Below are 24,145 nucleotides of genomic sequence, written 5' to 3'. Positions count from 1 at the left end.
GTGCCTTTATTTCTCTTCCATTAATTTTTTTTACATAGTAATACATCTTTCAAAGTTGAAAGAGATTGGCCCAAGTATTTTTTTTTTTTTGTAAATGACGCAATGACTTCATCATCACACATTGTCTTTCTTATATACATCTTATTGCTCATATGTCTGTGCTCACACCGTGAATCCAATGATATGCTATATTGGGAAGTTTGCAGTGGCTTATAATTTTGATCAACAAAAGTTTGATCATCAAATTAAAAAAAAGAGGGGGGATTCTTTACAAATAAAAATTCCACTGTCTGTTTCTATGAGCTTGATGGTTTCCATATAAGTGGAATCATGAAGTGTTTGTCCTTCCATGACGGTCTGATTTCACTTAGCAAAGTGTCCTCCAGGTTTGTCTACACAGAGGCTAGGGAGGACACAGGGAGTTGCCGTTCACTGGGTATAAGTTTCTGTTATGCAAGATGAGTAGGTTCTGGAGACCTGCTATATAACTGTATCTCTATATTTAACAATACCCCATGGTTCACTTAAAAATATGCTGGCATACCTGGGTGGCTCAGTCAGTTAAGCATCCGACTCTTGATTTCGGCTCGGGTCATGATCTCAGGGTATGAGACTGAGCCCCACATCGGGCTCCTTGATGGGTGTGGAGCCTGCTTAAGATTCACTCTCCGTCTCCCTCTGCCCCTCCCCCCACTCACATGCACTCGGGTGCACTCTCTCTCTCTCTCTGTCTTGAAAAAAGAAATGTGTTGGGCACCTGGGTGGCTCAGTTGTTTAAGCCTCTGCGTTTAACTCGGGTCATGATCCTGGGGTCCTGGAATCAAGTCCCACATCAAGCTCCATGCTCAGCAGGGAGTCTGCTTCTCTCCCCCCTGCTCATGCACTCTCTCTCTCAAATAAATAAAATCTTTTTAAAAAAATGTGTTAAAAGGGTAGGTCTCATGTTAAATGTTCTTACTACAATAACATCAAAATTCTCTTGGGACTTTTTCATTTCAATAATGAAATTCTCCGGAAGCTGACTCAGTTGGAGAATGAACTCAGTTGAGAATTCTCAGGAGACCTGCCTCTGGAGGCTCAGTTAACATCGCTGAGAAAGGTGTGAATGATGGTCAGACAGATATCATAAAATGCTGATTGAGGAACCGCCTCTGAAGCAAGACACATTAGAAATAAAGTAACAGCTCGAATTCCCAGGACTATGGAAAAGACAGAAGGATATATCTGATAGACCAAACTCACTTCTTTTCTTGAGAAATCATTTCCTTTGACGAGGGTGACCACAGGGCTTCACCTCTCAGCTGTGACACTCTTGTCTTTCATTTGAGCCAATGCAGGTATTTGGCATATAAATTAAGAAAACCCACCACCTGCTCCTCACCACCTTCATCGATGCAAAGAAAATCTATACCGTACCTTCCGGCATTGGAACCCCTCCCTCCCACGACCAACACCCCATCAGGGCCATGGCATGCATCTCAGGCTCTGCCAATCAGCTGTCCACCAGCTTGCAATGCAGGGAGGCAGGACAACCAAGTCTCCTTGGAGGTGGCAGATGCCAGGCGGGAGCACCAGCCATGGCCCGTCAGTGGCTCAATAGGCACCCTCACCGCCCTGAAGTTTGGATTTTGGTTGGTTCTTGCCCCTGGTCTTCTGGTCTGTCTGTCCTGTGCAGAATCTGTCTGTCTGTGAAATTCCCCAATCCCCTATGAATAAAATATATTCCCACTAAAACTGCCCAGAGACAGTTTTGAATGTTTGTAACCATTTGTGGTTTTGATGTTTGTTAACTGTGTAATGTTTAGTTAGAACTAAAATTGTTCCTCAAGAAACTGTAGGAGGTGGGGGTGGGGGTGCCTTTCACTACATCTTGGGGTCCTGGAGCATGTACACAAGTCAAATTAAATGTTTCGATTTTAGTGGATCCCAGGAAGAAAACGTTTGCATTTCCAGTGAGCTCCCACAGACACGGATCCACCCTATGGTTCCTCTTCACACCCTATGTCAGGCACAGTCCCTGGCATATGGTAATAAGTCATTCAAATGTTAGGTAGGAGTATCTGCAAATAATCTAAGCTTTGCAGATTTGTACCTGCAAAGCTTCCACTGAGGTGTGTAAACCCTGAAACTTCAGTTATATGCCTTTTTCTTGCTTCCCAAACTAAGTTCCCACAATTAGGATTCTTGACCCTTTGATAAGTATCTGGATTTACATCTCAAATGTCTGGTTTTTTTCTCAAGACCAAATATGTTGACTAAAGTGGCTTTCATGAGGCTCTCTTTTTGGCTGACAATTGGTACCTGACGGGGTGGCAGAGTATAATCTTCCCATCCCTGTGGGAAAAATGCTGTTCATAACGATAAATGACTGAAACAGTAAAAATGTGCACCTTCTTACCTCTCAGGTAGGCTGGGGATGCATAATATAAGAAGTTGGTATAAAGCACTTTGCAAATATAAAGTGGAAGAAAAATTTGAAATGCTAACAATAGTTTCACTTGCCTAAGATTCCACGGGGGATCATTTTATTTCTGTTTCAATAATTTCAGGAGTTTCTGGCAGCTTCCTTCCCTCGATGCACACCAACATTTATAGGAGTCATATGATTAATTCCTAACAACATAATGCCATTTTTTTTTCTAGAATTCCAGGTTTCTATGTCCCGTGGGAGAACTGTTGGCAAGTGATGTTTCCATGTGCAAGCTTTCCTTTATTTGCCCATTCCTGATACCTTAAACTTCTCTTAAAAGCTAACCCGGAAGGTAGCCACTTTCAAAGACATTCACATGGGAAGTTCCAGGGCCTTTCAAGTTCCTCTCTTTTTAGTAGCTTCCCAGTGGTCAGAGAGATAAGTATTCTGCCAGAAGCAAAGTTGTAGGAGCAAAAGGCTGGGACCAAGGCCACCCAGATACCTTATCCCATGATCCTTCCATGGTTGGAGCTCACCAAGGAGAGGGTGCTGATGAGCTGAGCCGGCACTATTTGACTGCCCTCCTTCCTCATACAGCTATTAGAAGAGACAGGCCTGCTGTAATTTGCTAATGCATACTCGATTTATCCATTTATGCTATAGTGCAAAGTTCTCTTTTCGCCTTTCCCACTTTGTGGTTCATTTATTTAGCTTAATGTCTCCATCTGCAGAAAAATGCGAGATGTGTATTTAATCATTGAGAAGATTAAAGTCAAAACTTAAATTAAAAATGTAATTTTTTGATAACGTTTCATTGTTAAAAGTACCCTCAGTGTTCCTTTATGTGTACGGGTAATTATGCATGGTACTATGCTGTGTGTAGACACCCTGTAGTCTCAATTAAATATTATAACTACTTAATGAAAGGCAACAGGGATTTTTGCAGTTAGTAATTATAACCATAACCTGGAACTGAAACTCTCAATTCACCCTCAGACTGCTTAATAAGTTAGAAAATGAAATGGCTGTGGCCATTATGTCTCTGAGAGAACTTTTCATGACAGATGAATAATTGTAGCAGGCCGAGCATTTCCTACAATTGTTTTGGTAAAAGCATGCAACCTACCTTCGTCCTTTTCCTTAGTATTGTTAACAATATATTATCTGAGATTTTAGAATTATCAAGCATTTATTATTTATTATTATCCTCTGTAAAATTAAAAGTGCTCCTTTTCCAATAATCCACAGGATTTTAGGATTAAAAAGCAGACCTATTATAGATGAATTGGGTTGTTTTCTTCATAGAAAATAAAACCATAGAGATAGTATATATATATATATATATATAGAGAGAGAGAGAGAGAGAGAGAGAGTGAACATAAGCCTAAATTCAAGATTATGCATCTTGGAAACAAGAGGAAAAGAAGTTAATGATAAATTCTTATATCTTTTGCTTTCACAATAATGATATTACAAATTTTAAAAATAGCATGTCATCCTTTTATTTGAGAAAGCAAAAAAAAAAGTGCTTTAAGATAGGATTTCAACAATACTTTTTAAGACAAAGTTCCTTCCAAACTCATAGAATTTCATGACTGAAGCAACTTAGAGTATCTTATCCAATCCCATAACCCCATGCCCAAACTCTTGCTACCTAATCATGGATTAAGATGCTGCTTCATGAAACGTCCATAAACACTAAAGGAACCTGAAAGTGATACAAGTTTTGAAGAGAAGAACAATTTTTTCAATATCCAATTAGTGGTTTAATTAATATAGCCCTGACCTGTCCCTTGATCTACAATCATCAGCCTCAGACTTTCCCTTTACAAGGCAGGGGCCTCTCTGACCTCAGCCAACAGGCTGGGCCACGTTTGTGATGAGGCAAAGCTCTTGGCCGAACATCTGACTTGATGGATGCAAACCACACAGAACAATCATGCCTGGAAGCTTCTGTACCAACACTTAACTGCTTATCCATGGCCTGGTAAGTTTTGAATTTGATATTTCTATTTTTTTTAAGATTTTATTTATTTATTTGAGAGAGAGAGAGCGAGAGAAAGAACGACCTGGAGGGGGCAGGAAGAGGGAGAAGCAGGCTCCCCACTGAGCAGAGAGCCCAACCTGGGGCTGGATCCCAGGACCCCAGGATCATGACTTGAGCCACCCAGGCGCCCCTGAACTTGATACTTCTAACTTACAAAGCATTTTTTACTTTTTCTTTTAATTCTTTCAAGACTCTAGCCTCACTATCTTCATATTTCTGATCAACTCAACGTGTATATATATATATATATATATATGTGTGTGTATATAGATATATCTAACTGCTGTTCTATTCCTCTCCAACTTACAGCCACGCATGACCTTCCGTTCTGTGCACCTGATTTTCTCAGTTATTAAGCTTTTGGATTTTGTGAGCAAGATTCTCTCACTAATCATGTTATTATACATTGCCTGGGAGCTTTAAAGTTATAAAAAAAACCAAAAATTCCAAATGGTTATATTGTGACCTGGGCTATTTTTAAAAAACAAAAACAAAAAAAACAAGGAAACACAAATAGGAGACACTACGTGGTGTGGTAGGAAAAGCCGTGAACTAGATGTTGGATGATGGTATTTCTTCAAGAATCACAGCCCTGGGGCCAAAAGGAGGGAAACAAAGGGGGCCTCCTAACCATTTGGTGCTAATGGGGTGAGGGAGTGTCCTGCATCCCTTGGGAGGCTGATCTAAATGACCTCTCCCTGCACCGTGTCCCTTTTGAGTATTTTTAAGTACAATATTTTAGGGCTGATGTGGTCAGAGACTGAATGATTTGGGCCAAATCCCTTAACCAACATGTATCTCTCTTTCCAACTCTGATGCTGGGCTGCTAATACCTCAGGCCACCTCCTGCTATAATTAGGGTAACCACTTTTCTGACTTTCTCTTGTGAACCCTAAGTGTGCGCAAAGTATCACTAATAATAAAGGGTGAATACTCGAATCTCACAACTAACCTACCAGCATTAGTATGGAAACGTGTGATAGTAAAACCGAAACCAGAGGTGACTTTTTCCTCCAAGTTTCAGCTGGATGTGTATGCATTCCAGATTAAATGGCTTATTTCACAAGAAAAATAAACCTCATGTCAAGCTTTGCAGGCAATCAAATTTCAAAGGAACATACTTCTCTAGAGAGGAGGAATACATTTTTGAGAGCTTAGTGAAATACCATCCATGATAACTAAAACTATTAATAAGGGTAGAAAGAGTAAAGGGTAAAACACGATTCTAAGAACATTAAATATTTACGACTAACATCATAGTAACTTTGTCATAGGGCAAAAATGACCCAGCGTGGCAAATGTGAAAACAGGAACTAAAATTTGTGCAAATGAAAGAGATGTGCAGGATAGATAAAAGATTGCAGCTGGAGCAGACAAGACAAGAGGAGCCCTGTCCTGTTCCCAGCCAGGGAAACTACCTGGACTAATAGGATTTGCTATACCTCGTGGAGGCACACTGGCCTTGAACTTCTCCATTTCCTGCCCTCCTCCCCGCAAAGCTACAGAGCGTGTGTAGTCAGTGAAGTGGTTGGGACTGCATTATTTTTATTTAGTTTTCATTATTTTCAAGGCATTCTTTTAACAGCAAAGCTAGAAAATATTCATTATAATAAATGGATATTTAAAGTGATATTTCCAAAATTATCACCTGATAAAGTCCTTAAACATTGTCTCAACTCCTCAATATTACATTAACCATTTTCTTATTATTTACTGAACCTGGACGATGAGCAAAGATGCGCCTGGAAATCAATTACTCACCCCCCGACACAGCCTCCTCAGCCCCCACCCCGCTTTGGGGGTCAAACCCTTGCTGCTGAATGAATACAAAGAGATGCCACAATGGAGGGGCTCAGTTCCAGGTAATAAAGAGTCTCCTAGTCACTTTCATTCCCAAGAAACATCTCATTTTGTTAATTACATTTCCTTGTACTTGGTAACAATCAAAACATCAGTATCTGTTTACAATTACCTTCACAGGGTTTGCCAATCCAGTGGAGGAGCAGGAAAATTTCCTATGTTTCAGGCTGAGGCCCCCAGCCCCCACGCCCCAGCAGGACTATGGCTGCCACAGGGCCCCAGGGAGAGGGGGTCTGGGCACTGATGACCTTGTTGACCTGCCCCCTTATAACCTGCTGTTCAACTCCTCCAAAAGTAATGGGAGGGTCCCTGCTGAACTCTCCAGGGCACACTCGGGGCTCCGCTGAGAGTCCTTCCCACAGCAGGTGATCTCCTGGCCAAGATGAATGCATCCACCATGGCTGTCCTTGTGAGATTCCTCCCTAAAATCCTGGACGTCTGGTGATGTCCTTCCAACTCCTTTCTGCAGAGCTCTCCTCCTCGGCCAGGAAGTCAGTCTTAGATAAGACTGACTTTGACAATCCCAAGCTGAACCATCTCACAAAACTCACATATGACTCATAAGCAAAGCGCCATTTGATGTGATCTGCTCTCAGTGGGGAATGCCATGACTTCCAAGCTGTGCCCCCCCCCACCATTCCCGCCCCAGCTGTGGGTCTCCTTATAGGTCTCTCACCCTTTAATGCTTTCTAGAGAATATCAGCACTTCCGTGGCCCCTTAGGTCCAAGGACATGCACTGTGTTCTCTGACAGGGAGGGGAAGCGGGGGGGCTCACAGCACACGCACTGCCTCTCCAAGGAGGAACTGCATCTTTCTTTATACCCTGCACCCAAGTGATGATGGGGCACACAGGTCTGAAGCCTGGGTTGGACTCAGTGTAACTGTGACTCTCTTGAAATCCACCTGTCTCTTCTCACAGATGATTTCTATTCTGTGTGTGTGTGTGTGTGTGTGTGTATGTTTGTGTGTTCTGAAATTTTACTGTCATTGTGTAAGATTCACAGGTTTTCTTGAATATATTGATTATTGTCATTCACCAGTTCTGGATACTTCTCAGACAGAGTCTGTTTCTCTCTCCACTGCCTTTGGAACTCGAGTGAGCAGTAGGTTAATCCTTTACACTTTTTCTTCTGTGCATGTTAGGCTCTCCTTCCTGATCTTCCTTTCCTGGCTTGTCTGTGTTGTATGCTAGAAGATTCCACTCTGTGCAGGAAGTCTCAGTGGTGACTTTCCAGCTGCCACATCTAATTCCATGTATTCTTCTATAGCCAGACTGTGTTTTTAATTTTTTTTTAAGATTTGTGTATTTATTTTAGAGAGAGACAGCACGTGTGAGCGGGGGAGGGGCAGCGGGAGAGAGAGAATCCTCAGGGAGACGCCCCGCTGAGCCCGGAGCCCGATGCAGGGCTCGATCTCAGGAACCCTGAGCTGAAATCAAGAGTCAGACACTTAACCGACTGAGCCACCCAGGTGCCCCTACTTGGTTCTTTTCAAAATCAGCCTGTTTACTCTTCAGGTTTTCTTTTTCCATGATTATACAGTTGGCCCTTGAACAATGGGAGGTGAAGGGCCCCGGCCCCCCACATAGTCTGTGTGTAACTTCTGACTCCCCCAAAACAACTAATAGCCCACTGTTGACCTAAAGCCTTAGTGATAACATACACAGTCGATTCACACATATTTGGTAGGTTACATATAGTATATACTGTGTCCTTACAATAAAGTAAGCCAGACAAAATAAAGTGTGATTAAGAAAAATCACAAGGAGGACTGAACACATTTACAATATGTCTGTATTTATCAAAAACAATACCCACATATAAGTGAGCTTGCGCAGTTCAAACCCGTGTTGTTCAAGGGTTAACTGTATTTCCAAACTAGCCTTTTATGTTTTAAACCTATCACGTATAATTATATATTTTTATTTATATTCCATTGGTGATTGCAGTAATGTCTGATTCTTTAATAGCTTTATTTTCAATGCTTTCTGGTTTTGCAGATTGTCACTCATTCTTTCTTTCTTATTTCTTCAGTGGAATTTGACAGTGAGTGTACATTTTCCCTTCAGGAATTCTTTGAGTTCTGGAATAAAATACTCCAAAGAGGATTTGTATTGCTACTGTATACTAAATTTACTTTAAAATATTCTTGGAATTTGTGTTTTATTTTGACTTTTTTAATCATGCAGAGAATGTGAATGTCAGGTCCAGCTTTTTTCTTTTCTGTCTTTTTTTTCTCCAGGATGACTGGGAGGGGTGTGTGTGAGTGCGTACATGTGCGTGCGTGTTTGTCTGTGTGTGTACATGTATTTACCTTCCGTGCGGTATCAAGTGTAAGGACTGCGTGTGTCTTCTGTGCCACCTGGAGAAATGGGTCGACTTCAGTTTCGGTTCACCATCACATCAAGGATATAGCCTCCTGATGGTTCCAGCCCGACTGAGACACTTTTCCAGAGAGGCGCCCACTCTTTTCAGGCCCTGTGTGTTCTGTCTTATTTCTTGCATTCTGAGAGGCCATGAAAACCAATGCGACACAACATTTTCGGCAGATTTCCTCAAGGTCAAACCTCTTTTAGGATTTTACTTTCCTCTCTAGGTTTCTTTCTGTACAACGTCATATCTCATCCTTCTGAAGAAATTATTTTCTTCCCTTTCTTTCATTGCGTCTCCTCTAAAGAACAGTAATCATAGTGCCCGTGGTTGGTCATCATCATCACCGTCACGTACACTCACCGTATTGACCAGTCTCCTCCAGGGCCTTCTTTTAAATTCTCAAGTGAGACTTCTTTCTTTCTTGTACATTGATTCATGTAGGAAACATATGTTTTCTATGACTTTTAGGCTTTTTCTTTAGTGGAACGATCAGTGAAGTACCTTGTCTCCCCTACTGCCAGAAGTGGAAAAATGTACAGAGAGGATTTAAATGCAGAGAAATTTAATGAAACCTTGCCGATGAACAAATGCTTCACAAAATGTAGTCTTTGCCCAATGCCCCTTGCCTACTTTCAGTTTATTATTAAAATAAAGCAATAGATTGTTGCTATTCCCAGATCTATTTAACTAAACCGTGAGCCTGCAATTTGACACAGATTTGGCAATAATTTATGTATTTATGTACTGCTTTAAAAATGTTCTGTAAGTATACTGGATAACTGACATATGCAGGTTTTAACAGCAACAGTACTCCAGTGAGGAGAAGCTGGTATATAATAATGAGGCACACTGCATAATTCTTAACAAATAAGTACCAGATTTCCATTTTATCAATTTAACAGATTTTTTTTTTTTAGTGGTGGGATGCTTGGTTTTCTTAATTTTTATTTCTTATGAGTTTATGTGGCTGGCTATAAATAAGAATATTCTAATTGCTTTCATTATGGGCATTCTGAACACATTCTGTATGTCCTGTTCTACTATACAGGACCCATCCTTCATGGGTGTCAGTGTTTATAGCTTGAGAAATGCTGTCTCTCCACACTCAAGGAATGGAGGTATTATGATATTAAACTTAGCTAGTTCCTGCAACATGGTCATTCGTACCATGGATGGTTAATAAATGTTTACAGACTGAGTGATCTGTGTAATTAATCTTAATTTCTGGTCCATGAATGCAGATGGACAAAGGAAAAGATTCTTATCTGGATCAGGTTCTTTATTTCGAGCTAATGCCTACCTCATACCAGCGTGCCTTTGCAGATGACAACCATCACTGTGACCTTACGGATGGACTACATATAGTCACGGTCACTGCTAAGACACTAACTCAGGATAAGCTTCCTTGGAATAGCAACCCTTCGGATATCTTTGCTTTAGAAAGAAGAACACGGGCTGGGCAGCTGAAGCTATTTACTCATGCCTTGACCAAAAATCCCTAAGAAAACATACGTATTCCAGCTTCCCACATTCATGGCAGGCATTGTCCACACAAACACTATTGAGGCATGAAGTCCCTACAAATTTCTAGTGTCCAAGTCCTGCTAAGCATTCAGCATCAGTCTGGAAAATTGAGCTCAGCTGTGCAGTCTTATCCCGAATCTGCTTCTCTCCTGCCTCCGGATTCCTGTTCCACAGAAGACCCACTGATTTCAGCATACCCCACGTTCCACCTCCAGTCCTCCGCCCCAAGGGGGTCAGAAGATACTCTTTCCATCTCCTTCACTGAGGAAGTTGAAATCCATCTCACCTTCCTGGTTCCCACCAACAAGTTTGCAAATCTTGGAGTTTCCCTTCCTCCTCCTTCTTCTAGACCCCCCTCCTTTTTGTGCCTGTAATGGTTATGGTGGCCAAGATGGCAGAAAGGAACAGACTAAAATACAAATAAAGGCTGCAAATTTCCACTCAAATAGCATCCAGTGATATGAAAAGACCCTGCTTCCTTCCTCAGCATGGCTCACTTTCCCGCAGCAGATGGAGTGTGAGGCACCCCCACTTCATTAAAGCTGTTGCCCCGAAACATCACGCATCACCTTCAGGGCTAGACCTCAGTCACATTCCACACCTCACTGAAAGGACGTCTGAGGAACGAGTCTCGCTGGGGGAGGGACGGTCCAAAGAGAAGCAGGATTGGGTTTAATGGACACTCTGCCACACCCCTGTCCCTGCCTGCGATACCCCACTCTCTCACACCTCAAAGCTTTGCTGCCTTGCTTTCTGCTTTGTCTACAATCACTCCTCCTCGCCTGGTTTCTCCTCAGCACATAAACAACGTCATATCTCATCCTTCTGAAGACATTATTTTCTTCCCTTTCTTTCATTGCATCTCCTCTAAAGAACAGTAATCATAGTGCCCGTGGTTGGTCATCGTCATCACCGTCATGTCCACTCACCGTATTGACCAGTCTCCCCCAGGGCCTTCTTTTAAATACCACTGTGAACCCGTATCCCAGGTCTCCGCCAATGGTACCTGAGGAATAACTATCAACGATCTTGCTGTCAAATTCCATGAGTTCTTCTTATTTTACATTTTGCTTTACAACTCTCCAGAATCACACACTGTTGACAATTCCTTCCCTTGTTTCCATGACACTGTAATCCCCAATTTGCTGTCTTGCTTATTCTGGTCAGTTTTACAGCCTCTCCCGAGGCATTTCCTCCAGTCCTCTTCCCTCTGCACGCTGACGCTCTCACCACGACTTTTTCATCACCTAATGACTTCAGCGATGACTCTTCTCAGGGTTACAGCCAAACCCATTATAACCCCATGCTTCGTCATTCCCCAAGTTCCAGCCCCCATGTTGGACTACCATCAGACACAATCAACCCGTTGCCTCGCAGATGCTTCAAACTCAACATGACTTCCCTAAGGTCATCGCCCTTACTGACCAACAGGTGTCTACTCCTCTTGGAATGCCACCCATCACCCTGGTCACCCGCGTTGCGGAACTTAATTCACCCTCTTGCTCATCATCGTGCAGGGTTACTCAGGGTGCGGTTGTGTTAGTGCTACCTTCTTGATAGCTCTGGTACCTTCACCTCCCACCTGCATTCCCACCGTCATGTTCAAACCATGCTGGGGCACCCCCTTTCCTATCTGTCCTCTCTATTGACAACAAAGGCAATCGTTGAATATGTAAGGCTGATTAAATCATTGTCTGGTCTAGAATTTTCAATAACTCTCATTCTACTGGGTGCATTTGGTTTCTCCTGTTGCATGACAAACAAATAATGCACTAAATGGCTTAAGATAGCCTGCTCTTATTATCTCACAATTCTGTAGATCAGAAGTCTTGGCCAGGGGAGCAGGCTGACTGGGTCCTCTGCTCATGGTCTCACAAGGCTAAAATCACTTGCTGGACTCTCAGTGGGAAACTCTGGGGAATATATGCTTTCAAGATCACTCAGGTTGTTGGCAGAATGTATAACTATGATTGTAGCACTGAAGTTCTTGTACCCTTCCTGGCAGCTGACCAGGGATCATTATCAGCTTTTAGAGGTCACCGGCATTCCTTGTCTTTTGGCCTCCTGCATTTCCCAATCGTCATGGCATGCTGAGATAGCTCTGTGTTCCTCCTGTCCTTTATCTTTCTCCATTCCTCTCCTGCTTTTAACGGCTTCTGCTTTTAAAGGATCGTGTCCTTTATCATTCTCCATTCTTCACCTGCTTTTAAGGCCTGCCTGTAGTGTCCAGGATCATCTATTTTAAGGTTAGTTGATTAGCAGCATTAATTACACCTACAAAATCCCATTTGCCATGCACATCCCATAACCGTGAGTGTGACACCAGAAAGTGAAGGTCATAGGAAATAAAATTATGCCTGCTGGGTAAGGTTCAAACCACTTAGCATGGCATGTAAGAAGAGCCATACTGATTCACTTCCTACCTTATTAACCTTCCAGGTTTACGGCTCACCCAATATCTAAGAAGACTAAATATCTTAGTTTCCCTTGGACAATTCTGGTTTTTACATATTATTCTAGGATAAGAGTGAATAGCATCCTTTTAATATTCCAGAGTATCCCAGTTTGGACAATAAATTAAATGGTCACTGTTGCAGACTGTGTCATTCCAAAATTCCTATGCAGAAGCCCTACTCCCCTCTAAGGGAGTCAGGAAAGTTAAATGAGGTCATAAGGGTGGGCCCTCAACCAATAGTGTGAGTGTCCTTCCAAGAGGAGACAGCAGAGAACTACCTCTCCCTCCCGCTCTGTATGTACACACACTGAGGAAAGCCATGTGAGGACACAGAGAAAAGGTGGCCATCTGCAAGCCAGAAAGAGAATCCTCGCTAGAAATCAAATCCTGCTGAGCCTTGATGCGGCCTTCCAGCCTACAGGACCATGAGAGAATAAATTTCCGTATTTAAGCTCCCAGTCTATGGCCTTTTGTTAGGGCAGCCCTAGTGGGCTAAACTCTGTGTCTTTCCCATTGTTTCCTACATGCTGGTTTCCAGAAATCGACGGCCTTTCCATAATTCCTTGACTTACTTAACAGTTTCTGTTTCTTCCATTGCTCAGAATGCCCTTGTCTTGGTTGTCTGCCAGGAATTTTCTTATTTCATAGATTCAGACTCCTTTTCTGTGAAGCCACACTTACACCCACTCCTGATAATGCCTTACTCCTTCCTTTTTCTCATCCCTATATTTTCTATATCACTCCCATAGCAACTAAAACCATTCTGTTCTCATTCTTCTTTTCCCTTCCTAGGCTATCCTTCGCCCAGCCCATGCACTGTATCCTATCTAGCTCAATATTGCCACATTCTAAAGGACTCGGTGAATGTCTGGTCCTGCCAGTGATTCCATCTGAAAAGGACACATGTGAAAGAGACACTGCACAGAAACTCGCCGTGTCTCTACTGAGAGATTTGGCAAGAAAACCCCAAAGGAAGGCTTCCAGTCAGGTGACTTAGATATAAGTTAGAGCCAACCATTTCGGTGCTTCATTAATTGGGATGAAGACAGAGAAGCCGGCACTAGGAGAGCATCAACCATGAACACAGGGCATGAGATGGAACTGCCCCACTCTAGGATGGCTTCCAAAGGGATCTGTTTCTGAAGTGTTTGGGGCTTCGGTTCTCAGACAAAGTCAGAGTAGTTTTACCATTTGCTGAAGTAAGGACAAGGTGGGTTCGTGAACGTACTGGTCAACTTCCCTTTGCGCTCCTTGGAGAGCGATGGAGTAGTTGGCACTAGATGGTCATCAGCAAGAACTGCAGGGAGGCTGGAGAAGAGAAAATGGTAAGCAAAGTCATGGGACAAGGTCCTCTGCCCTGTCCATTGGCGTTACAGGTCAGTGTGGAAGAATGATGCTTTCGTAAAGCCTATCAGAAATCAGACTGACAGACAAGCAGACGATGTGATGTCCCTTGCACTTCTGTGAATTGCCAGCCTGCTCTAAGCGCTGTACATTGATGATAGGGGTGTAATTGGCAGAATGCAGTAAATGTCAATTGTACGTAGCAGAAATAAAATTGCTGTGCATGGCAAACTTTGTGGAATGTGTGCACGCTGTAGCTTGGAGGTTCTATGCAAGGTAGATGCTAAGCTACATTTCTTAAAGCTCAGCAAAATGAATCAAAAACCTTCCTGCAGAGGAAAGCATTTCCACACTCCACATATTCTTAAGGAGAAAAAAAATCATGATTTGCAAATACGGGCAACTGAATGTGCGTTTCCAAGTGAGACCACTCAGACAAGGTGCTTTGTAAGAAAACTCGTGCTTGATGTTTGGCTTTATTACAATCCTCCACCTCATTTTTGCCCCTTAGAATCTGTGACAAAATTGTGTCTTTAGTGTATCTCTCCATGGCATAATGGACTGAGGAGCTCCTTAAAATATAATAGCATTTTTGTACGACACAGTTGATAGTTTATTCTGTAGTCAAATTACAGCCTTTTTTCTAATATGGAAAAAACAAGGTGTGCTAAATTCTTTGTAGTTGAGAGGCTTATAGGTCTTTTTATGACAGAATTTCAAATCTCTACAAGCAAAATTGTTTAGTAAATAACTTATTACTATCTCAATAATTTTTACATTTTGTAAAACAACTACAACCTAGTCATGACTAGTCTTTAATTTGTGTGAGTAACTAGTGAACAGTGTACTCCTTGAGGCTGCACGGAGATGTGTTTTCCTCATATTCCAAGTGTCCTAGAAGGGAAAGAAAGAAGGAATGTGGCATTTACTGGACACTTTTATATGATGCATGCCTTTACATTTTCTCATTTAATCCTCCATTTAACAATACATAATGTTTATTAAGTGAATCCTCGCTGCCTAACATGAGTGCTTCATATGGATGGTCTCACTGAAGCCTCGTAATCCTCCATGGGGCAGGTGATACTTTCATTATTTCACAGATGACATATGACATGTGACATGGGGAAGGTAAGTAGCATGAATGTAGCCTTTATGTAGCAGAGATGAAATGACCCTTGGTAGGTTTTTCCTTATGTTCAGAGATGACAAGATCATCTGTACAGTTTCAAAAAACTTGACAGTAAAATCCAGCATTTTATTGATTTTAAGTGGAAATTCCTGGATTTAGACCCTGTTCTGCATTGTGTTAAAATCGACGTTATTTGGGGGATGTTGGGGAACCTTGTTGGGAACAGTGGAGTGCCATATTAAGCTTCTAACAAGAGACACTGAAAACGTCCACTAGAATCTGACACAAGAGAACTACTCCTACTATACAGCCTGTCCCAATAAGTCTTCTGTTCCAGTTTTTAGCGAAGATGCATTTATCAATGGAATCTTTGGCACCACATGGCATTGCTGGAACTCTGTCGGAACCTCAGGGGCAGACAGACTGGTCTGAAAAGTCAACATGGCTACTCTCACATAACTAGCATTGTAGCAGGACAGCTGGGATTCTGGGCTTGACTGGAGCTGTACATGAGAACACCTCCACATGTCCTCCCCAGAATGGTATTCTAAAGTGGCATCTCAGGTCTTATGGAAGGAATGTTCAAGAGATCTAGAAAAAAGCTGCAGGCTTTCTTAGGATCTGGTCTCGGAAGTCCCAAAACATTATTTTATCCTACAGTTTGCTGGACAAGAAGTCACTAAAATGAGCCCACAATCAAGATGAGAGAACTAGCCTCCACATTTCTTTTTTTTTTTTTTAAGATTTATGTATTTATTTGAGGGGGGAGAGGCAGAGGGAGGGGGAGAGAGAGAATCTCAAGCAGATTCCCCTTGAGCACAGAGCCAAATGTGGGACTCGATCTCACGACCCTGAGATGATGACCTGAGCCAAAATCAAGAGTTGGATGCTTAACTGACTGAGCCACCCAGGGGCCCCAAGAATTAGCCTCCACATTTCAGTGGAAGGAATAGCAAACAATTTGAGGTAATCTTCAATTTCCCAGGGGAGGAAAAATGTTATCAAACTGTCAGTAAAAAGAAAATTGCAGTCTTCATTACGGCAAAGTAACTGCTCCAGGACTAGCCTTCCTGCTATAAACAACCACTAATAACTATTATCGTGAGTATAATAGTGATGATAATAATAATAATAATAAATGCAATGAATTGTAACCCATCACATATCACCTGGCTAAAATACTTTTTTTTTAAAGATTTTATTTATTCATTTGACAGAGAGTGACACAGCGAGAGAGGGAACACAAGCAAGGGGTGTGGGAGAGGGAGAAGCAGGCTTTCCCCTGAGCAGGGAGCCCGATGCGGGGCTCAATCCCAGGACCCTGGGATCATGACCTGAACCAAAGGTAGATGCTTAACGACTGAGCCACCCAGGTGCCCCTAAAATACTTATATTAAAACTACAGCAATTAAGACAGTGTGATAGTAGCATAAAGACAGACATATCCACCAATGAAACAGTATAGAGAGACCAAAGATAGAAACAGACAAACACTATTATTTGATTTTTGACAATAACAGAAACCAATCAAGTAAAGAACACACAAAACTTCCCTATAATTCAATAGGAAAAGAGCAGGGGAAAAATTACCTTTTTAATGAATGATAGAAAAACTGTATATCTGTATGGAAAGTATGAACTCCATCCTACCTCATACCATACAAAAGTTATCCAAAATTACACACAGATATCAATGTAAAAACTGTATCATAAAGCTTACTATAGAAAAAGTAGAAAAAAAAGAAAGAAAAAGTAGGAGAAAATTTGCAGATCCTTCACCTAGGAAAACATTCCCTAGCACATAAAAGCACTAAGCTTAAAAAAAATTGGGAAAAATTACACTTTGTCAAAATGAAAAGCCTGCTCTTCAAAAGAGGGGACATGAAAGGACAAGCCACTGACTAAGAGAAAAATATTGACTCATACCCACAAAATGTAAAGAACACTTAAAACTCAATAATATGAAGACAAAACCCCAATTTAAAAAATAGGAAGGAATCACTTGAACAGATACACTACAAAAGAAGCTATGCACAAAAAAATGTTCAACACCATTAGTCTTCAAGGAAATTCAGATTAATCCTCACCTACCAGAATGACGCAAATTAGTTTTCTTACATTGCTCGTGGGGGTGTAAAATTATACAGCTGTTGGGAGATAGTCCTCCATGGGTCTTTCCCACGGCTACACATTTTCTGGGTATGCAAGAATGTAAGGCCTCACCTCTTTCTTTACCTGAGTCATTTCTCAGGGTTATATTCACAAAGAGGAACTTTGTGGGATGAAAAAATGTTTTTAGTCAGAACAAAACGCAAGCTTTTATATTGCCTCCCCTAAAAGGGACTTTCCCCAAATCACTGTATGTCCAGGTACCCATCTGGTCCCTCTGTGGTCATCCTTGTGGGACTTGGATTAAACCAACACAAACATGGTGTTCATGCTGCTTGCTGTACTATGAATAATAAAGTCCTTTTTCTCTGACCCAAGTGTCTCCTGTCTTTTGCCTGCTTCCATAAAATATGAATAGGCTAATATATTAGCTTGTAAGCACAGTAAAATCCCAGATTCTGACAACAACCACCTAGCCAAAGTTTGGCATTTTCTATTACACTACATGACCTAGAAATTCCACTGCTAAGTATTTCTCTGAGAGAAATGAAAATGTGTACAGAAAAAGAATTGTACGTTAATTTTCATAAAACTTCATTAAGCATAATCCCAAATGGATATATGATTAATTACTACTCAACCATAAAAAAGAGCAAACAACTGACACAACATGGATGAACCTCAAAACCATTGTGCTGAGTGAGAGAAGCAAATCATGACAGAGCACCTTACTGCATGATTACATGAAGTGCTAAAGCTAGAAACCTAATTAATAGTAATAGATTTCCATTCATGGGTGAAAAATCATGAGACTTGTTGTAGAGATAGGAAGTTTGAGATGTATCTTGAGACCTCCAGCTAAAAATGTTAAATATTCGCTTAATTATTCATTTGTGAAGGAACACATTTAAGGATAGATACTAATCTGGAACAGAAGCAGAAAAGATATGAAACTGTGGCCACTGAAGCCAAAGATGTTAATATTTTAGGAAGGCTGGAATGATTCAAAAGTTAAATGATAAGGGGTCCTCTAGCAAACTGAGAAATGAAAAAGCTCTGCCTCGAGAGGCACGTATATCGCTCAGTACATGAAACACTGTGTAAGTGCACGTGGGATGGAAACACAGCCAAGGAGGTGGAGGAGTCCATGGGAGCCGAGGAACTGGAAATGGAGAGAGGAAGACTATTTTTGTAGAGCTTGTTATAAGCAGTTTGTCAGTAACAGTCACATGATGAACGGAGTGCAGAGTACTCTGGGTGGCTTTCAGTTTTTATTTTTCCTTTAAGTGATGAGACTTCTGCACAATTGAAGCCAATAGCAATCATACATAGGAAATCAAGACTTGTCATTTACTTTATATCTAAGGGGGGGGGTAAGGATTCCAACCCCCTTGGAAATATGCTGCTAGCATGCATCAATAGAAGGCTAATACACTAGATGGAGGCTGAATTTAAATAATAATATTGTCTGTTTTTGTCAGTTTTCCTTAGGTTGTGGTACATGATTCAATAACCCCCAAATCTCAGAGCTTACAGCAATCATTCATTCCTTGTTCATTTTTCCTTTCTGCTGTAGGATGGCTATGGGTTTGCTCCTCCTGCCTTCCCACTCTAGAATCCAGATCGAAAGAGTAGCCTCTGTTTGAAACACATGGTTCTCAAACAAAAAGGGGAAAGTACAATAGAAAAACCATGCAATGGCCGTTAAAGCTCTTATTGTCGACATGGCAGATGTCTTCTTCTGTTTTGTGAAGTGACAATTTTCCAAGCAGTCCAGAAAAGCAGAGGCTTACAGGCAAAGAGAACACAATATGCAAAGCCCTGAAAGCACAGAGTGAGGATCTTTCCCTGAAGAGAAAACGCCAGAGAACCTTCGGAGGAGGGCTAAGACTGGTGACATCATGACGGGCCGACCCCCCGAGTGCAGGAGACACACGGGCGTCATGAGAGAGATCATGGGCCCGCGACCGCATGGAGAGGTGGGTGATTCAGACGTGTACTCCGGCAGCTACAGCGTGCAGTTAAAACTGTGGCCGTGGAGTGACAGGAGACGTGATGGTGGTGAATTTGCTGAGGGGACCCTGCTGATGGGGGCAGGGGGAGATTACAGATAGGGAGTATTCCCAACGTGATCTGTGAAGGTGGATGTGGGGTCGGGTCCGGAAGAATGCTGTCAACTAGGGTGAGTAGTTTACACCTCGTTTGGAGGGCGGTGGCCAAACACTGAATTCTTTAAACTGAAAGACATGATCTTGGTTCCATTGTAGAAAAAGAAAATCTCTAGAATGGGTAACAAAATAAAAGATGGGAAAAACCGAAGCGCTATGACTGTATTCCTGGCAAGTGATTACAGTGGCCTGAATCAGGCTGCGGTAGTCAGAATAGGGTGGAGTGAGCACACCTCGGGGCACGGAGAGCACGGGCCAGCAGCACTGTGTGACGAAATGACCGCAGGGGCAGTTGCTGGTGAAGCAGGGGAAATGGAAGGTGAATGCCATGGAACAGAGAAACAGAGTGGTTGGGGAAGCCGCTAGGAGAGCGGGGCAGTCAGGGCAAAGGGGGGCTTAGTGTTTGAAGGGAATGGGTTCAGCTTTGAACTTTGGAAGGTCTGGAAGACATCCTGTAAATACGTCCAATTAGACCCAATCGAGTTTTTAGAAAGGGTCTGGTGCGAGAGAAGGACTTGGAAGTCATCACCAATATAGGGGCAGAGATAAGTGAGGGATGGTCTGCGTGGTCCACAGTGAACTATGAAAAGCCACTGCAGGATTTTAAGCGAGGAGAGGATTTGTACTTTAGAAGGATTATTCTGATGGCAGTAAAAATAAGAAGAAAAACAAGAAAAAAAAAAAAAACAGGTAAGAACTTATTCCTCAACTGACAGATCAAGAAATGAAATAAGTCTTAACCAAGAAAGTGTTCACAAGAATGACAGTGGTACAAAATGGAGTTAATAGCCTCAAGGAAGGTTAAGAGACTTTCTAAATGGGACTTGGCAGTGTAGAGCTTGAAGGAGGTGAAAGCTAAGTTTCTTGGCTGATTGGTTTTATTGATAGTGTTACAACCAAGGCAGGCCTAACATGAGGAATAGCAGCTTAAAGGGAAGGCATTAAATTTAGACTATCTTCTGTTTTAAAACCATGTGGGAAAAGCAGAAGGGGAAACCCCACAGAAGATGGACATAAGATACTAAAATTTTAGCCAGAAATATCTGAGCAGCAGTAGCATGTCTAAAATCACAACAGTACGTGAGACTGCCCAGGGATAGCATGTGGATTAACAGCATGAGAGGTCAGAGTGCAAATTTCTGGAACCCTAACACACAGGGAGTTATAGGAAGAAAAAGATCCTGCAAAGGTCACTGTAGTAGACAATGTTAACTATTTAACCAAAATTCATTCAACTCTTTCTTCCTCATGAAAAACAAATTTTGAAAGAGGAGTAATAGGCCTGGCTAAAAATATTAACCTCCCCAGCTTCTCTTTCACCTAGGAGTGTCCAGCTTCCAGCCCATCATATCAGGCTGGTTGTAATTCAGGCAAATGAATGACATCTAAGAAGAATGTACTGTGGGGTTTCTTAGGAACACTTTCTCTTTCCCGATAAGAGAGAACACAGGGAGCTTTTACTAGTTTTTGTCTCTTGCTCTCCATCTTATGTAGAGACATGAGGACTATCCCTGGCATGTCCTGCAAAATTGCCACAAGGTAGCAAACATGAAAACAGAAGCAAAAATGATAAGGAAGATGAAGCAAGAGATGGAAAGTACCTAAACCTCTGACAAACTCCAGACTGAGATGGGTTGAGAAAGCAATCTTGTTGGTTTGTTTTAGTCACTGTTGTTTTGTTTCACTATGTTGCGTTTTCTAGCCACCTAGGGTTAAAGCCATTCTTTCCGACAAAGATCCTGAGAAGAAACATTGGTAAGTGGAAGAAAAACAAGGGTACACAGTTTCCCAGATTCCAAAGAGAAGTCAAAAATGGCAAGGCCCAAAATGAAGAGGACCCCCACGATGACTCAATTAGGAAGTCGCTCTTGCCAGGAAATTTTCAGGAAACGGGGTATGGGAATCTGATTGCAGAGTTCTGAAACATGAAACTAGGGACAGAATCTGGAAACCGTGAGAATTATAATCTTTTCTGAGAAGGCTGACAGGAAAAAAAAGAGGGGATTTACTAGAAAAATGAAAACTGTAGAGGAGTCACCGAACTATAGCCCCACTGGGTCACCTGTTTCTATGGAGATTTATTGGAAATAGCCATGCCCATTCATTTATGTATCATCACGGCTGTTTTCTCTACAGCAACACAGCTGAGTAGGGTGATAGAAACCAATATGGTCGGTCCACAGAACCAAAAGTATTTACTGATTCAGAGCTTCAAGGGAAGGGTTTTGTTCCTTCCTTCAGGGTAAGAGTGGCATTGCCATAATCATAGGAAAAGGGAAAAGCTGCTGATAAATGAGAAGGATCTTTACACCAGTAATACAACCACCCCTGGAGGACAGGGGTAGATGGGTTACTACAGAACTCAATGTTAAAAGTATAGAGAAAGGATGACTTGTGAGCGGCAGATAGGAAGTTGAGAACTTCTTGTTTTCTTTGGGAAAGAAGGGTTGAGATATCATCTTACAAGTGACTAGCATGGTTAGCATGACAGCAGGCTCTCAGATGGCCATCACTGAGGATGCAGCCTGGGGAGGACTGACAATTATGATTCTTTAATCAGGAAACAAACACACATGTCACTTTCACTTTAATTTTAAAGGTTTTTTTTTTTTTTATGTTCCCAAAACACTAACTACAATATGTCAGGATTTGTCTCCGATTTCTTTGTTTTTAGACAAAAGTTGTAGATCTGAAACAGATTCCATTGTCATTAATCAACAATTATAAAAAGGAAAGAAGATTGTCAGAAGATTACTGGGATTTCCATAATGGATGAAAGACAAAGTAAAATTTTATTACAGGAATATGGCAAACTCTTCTTAATGTTTTTATGTATTAACATTACAAATAATACAAAAAGAAACCATTGTGTAGTTATGTGTAGTTTAGTAACACAGATTTAATAAATATCATATTTAACTTAATCCATAGTGGTAGGTTATAGGGTGGATCCATGGTACTCACCGCCTTGTCCCGCTGGAAGATCAAACCTTCTTACACTGATGACATCAGGCTTGACCATGTGACTGGCTTTGGCCAAGCCAATGTGAGCAGAAAGGATGGATAGTCCCTCGAGAGTCATCACGTGTTTCCTCTGTTTCTCCTATATTTTTTTCCAGGATTTCAGTGACCCAAGGAGGGGGCTACTGCTTCAATCTGAATCCAAGAGGAAAGAAGACACTAGGACCAAAGACTTAGTGGGTGAGTTGTGAACATATCCCATGAATGGGAAATAAGAATCTATTTTTATAAACCACTGAGATATGAGGATAATCTGTGTAAACTGATACATTTTATTTGAAGATTATTCCAGTATACCTCTATAGCACTTAAACATTTCCTTTATTTTAATTTTAACATTAAAGAGACACATAGATACACACACCAAGTAACACAAGGAAGTCTTACAGAGCTGATATAAAAGAACAGAGGTCTCACCGAGTTCGGATCTCCTGAAGGACACCTGACCATTTGACATGAGCAAGAAGTAAATTTTATTATGTTAGTTCACTGAAAAGACGACATTTATTTTGTTGAGGAGATATTGTCTCCTTAATTAATACTAACTTCCAAGGAAGAAAGTGAACATTTGTACCCTGTTAGACGCTTAGTAAAATAAGATGGCCTGAACTGTTCATTCTGGGTCCTTTTTTCCTTCATGTATGTGTGTATGTAATTGTAGTTCATTCCTTCAGATTCAGGCTGATGAAAATGTATTACATTTTACACTCTCTTATGTTAGAACATGCACTAAATAACCTCAAGATACAAAGTTGTTGAAAACTAATTTATGTTGATAAATATCACAAATCAGAGTAAAAACTATAAAAATTAACCAGTCTCCTGAAAACTTTAGCCCAATAATGAAAACGGAAAACAAAAATTAACTGTTATAGGGACTCATTTGGAAAGCAGAAGTGAAGGTAAAGGCAATTCATTAAAGCATCCAAAACTACCTAAGCAAGTGACCCAGAGTAAGAGTAAGATTCTCAAACCCCTTAAAATTGTAATGAAATATGTTTCATAGGTACGGTTTACAATTTATCAGCATTTCCAATACAGGGAAGCTGTATTTTACAAGGAGCAGCTGTATTTTACTTCATTTTTGAAACATGGGCTGAGCTTTAAGATTCTGAGCAGAATTAAGTGGGTAGAAAACTATTCATATATATTATCTTGGGTTGGAGGACACTGATCCTTCATTGTATTACTTAGAGCTTCAAGGTTTCTTTAGTGATATTCTATGAGTATTTAAATCATGATATTCAAAACTAAGGTTGAGTTATATGAAACAGCAGGAATATAGATGTGATATAGAGCATGAGAAAATGTCACAAAATATTCAAATGAGCTGAGAAGCTATACTAGTGTACAGCCTTAAATATTAAAAGCTGGATGTCAAGTCCTCTCGATCTGAAAACGATCTAAGTTTTTCATCAGCCATTTGAAAAATAAGACCTATCACAAATATGCTATCCAGTGAAGTTCTATATTGATTTGTGTCATCTTCCCAAATGGCAAAATCAGTAAGTGCAGGAACATGAGACTCCAAAAACCTGAGAAGTCTCTTAATATGTTGAGTACCTGATAGATGATGGAAACCATTTTTCCCACTTCAGAGAAGAATTCAGTTATATTAAGTGTCCCCATTCCCCTCCTTATCCACTTATTTGGCAACAGGTCTCCATCACCTATTCAGAATGAAAATCGTGGACTTTCTCTT

At 41.3% G+C, this 24,145-nt stretch overlaps 1 long non-coding RNA gene across 2 annotated transcripts in view; it reads right to left on the bottom strand.

Moving 5' to 3' along the window:
* Positions 1-13,667: 13,667 nt before the first annotated feature.
* The window catches only part of LOC141373038 (uncharacterized), a 64,938-nt gene continuing 54,460 nt past the window's right edge, over positions 13,668-24,145 (bottom strand). For both annotated transcript variants that reach the window (XR_012378668.1, XR_012378667.1), the window contains exons 2-3: positions 22,387-22,578; positions 13,668-13,977 (exon numbers count right to left, since the gene is read on the bottom strand). This is a non-coding gene — a long non-coding RNA (uncharacterized lncRNA). The remainder of the gene's footprint in view (positions 13,978-22,386; positions 22,579-24,145) is intronic.

The sequence above is a fragment of the Callorhinus ursinus genome, unplaced genomic scaffold (assembly GCF_003265705.2).
Source record: "Callorhinus ursinus isolate GAN/ISIS: 27379988/994484 unplaced genomic scaffold, GSC_fseal_2.0 scaffold7, whole genome shotgun sequence".
NCBI classification, from domain to species: domain Eukaryota; kingdom Metazoa; phylum Chordata; class Mammalia; order Carnivora; family Otariidae; genus Callorhinus; species Callorhinus ursinus.
Note: the sequence above shows the minus strand (reverse complement) of the source record. Positions and strands in the feature narration are given on the sequence as shown.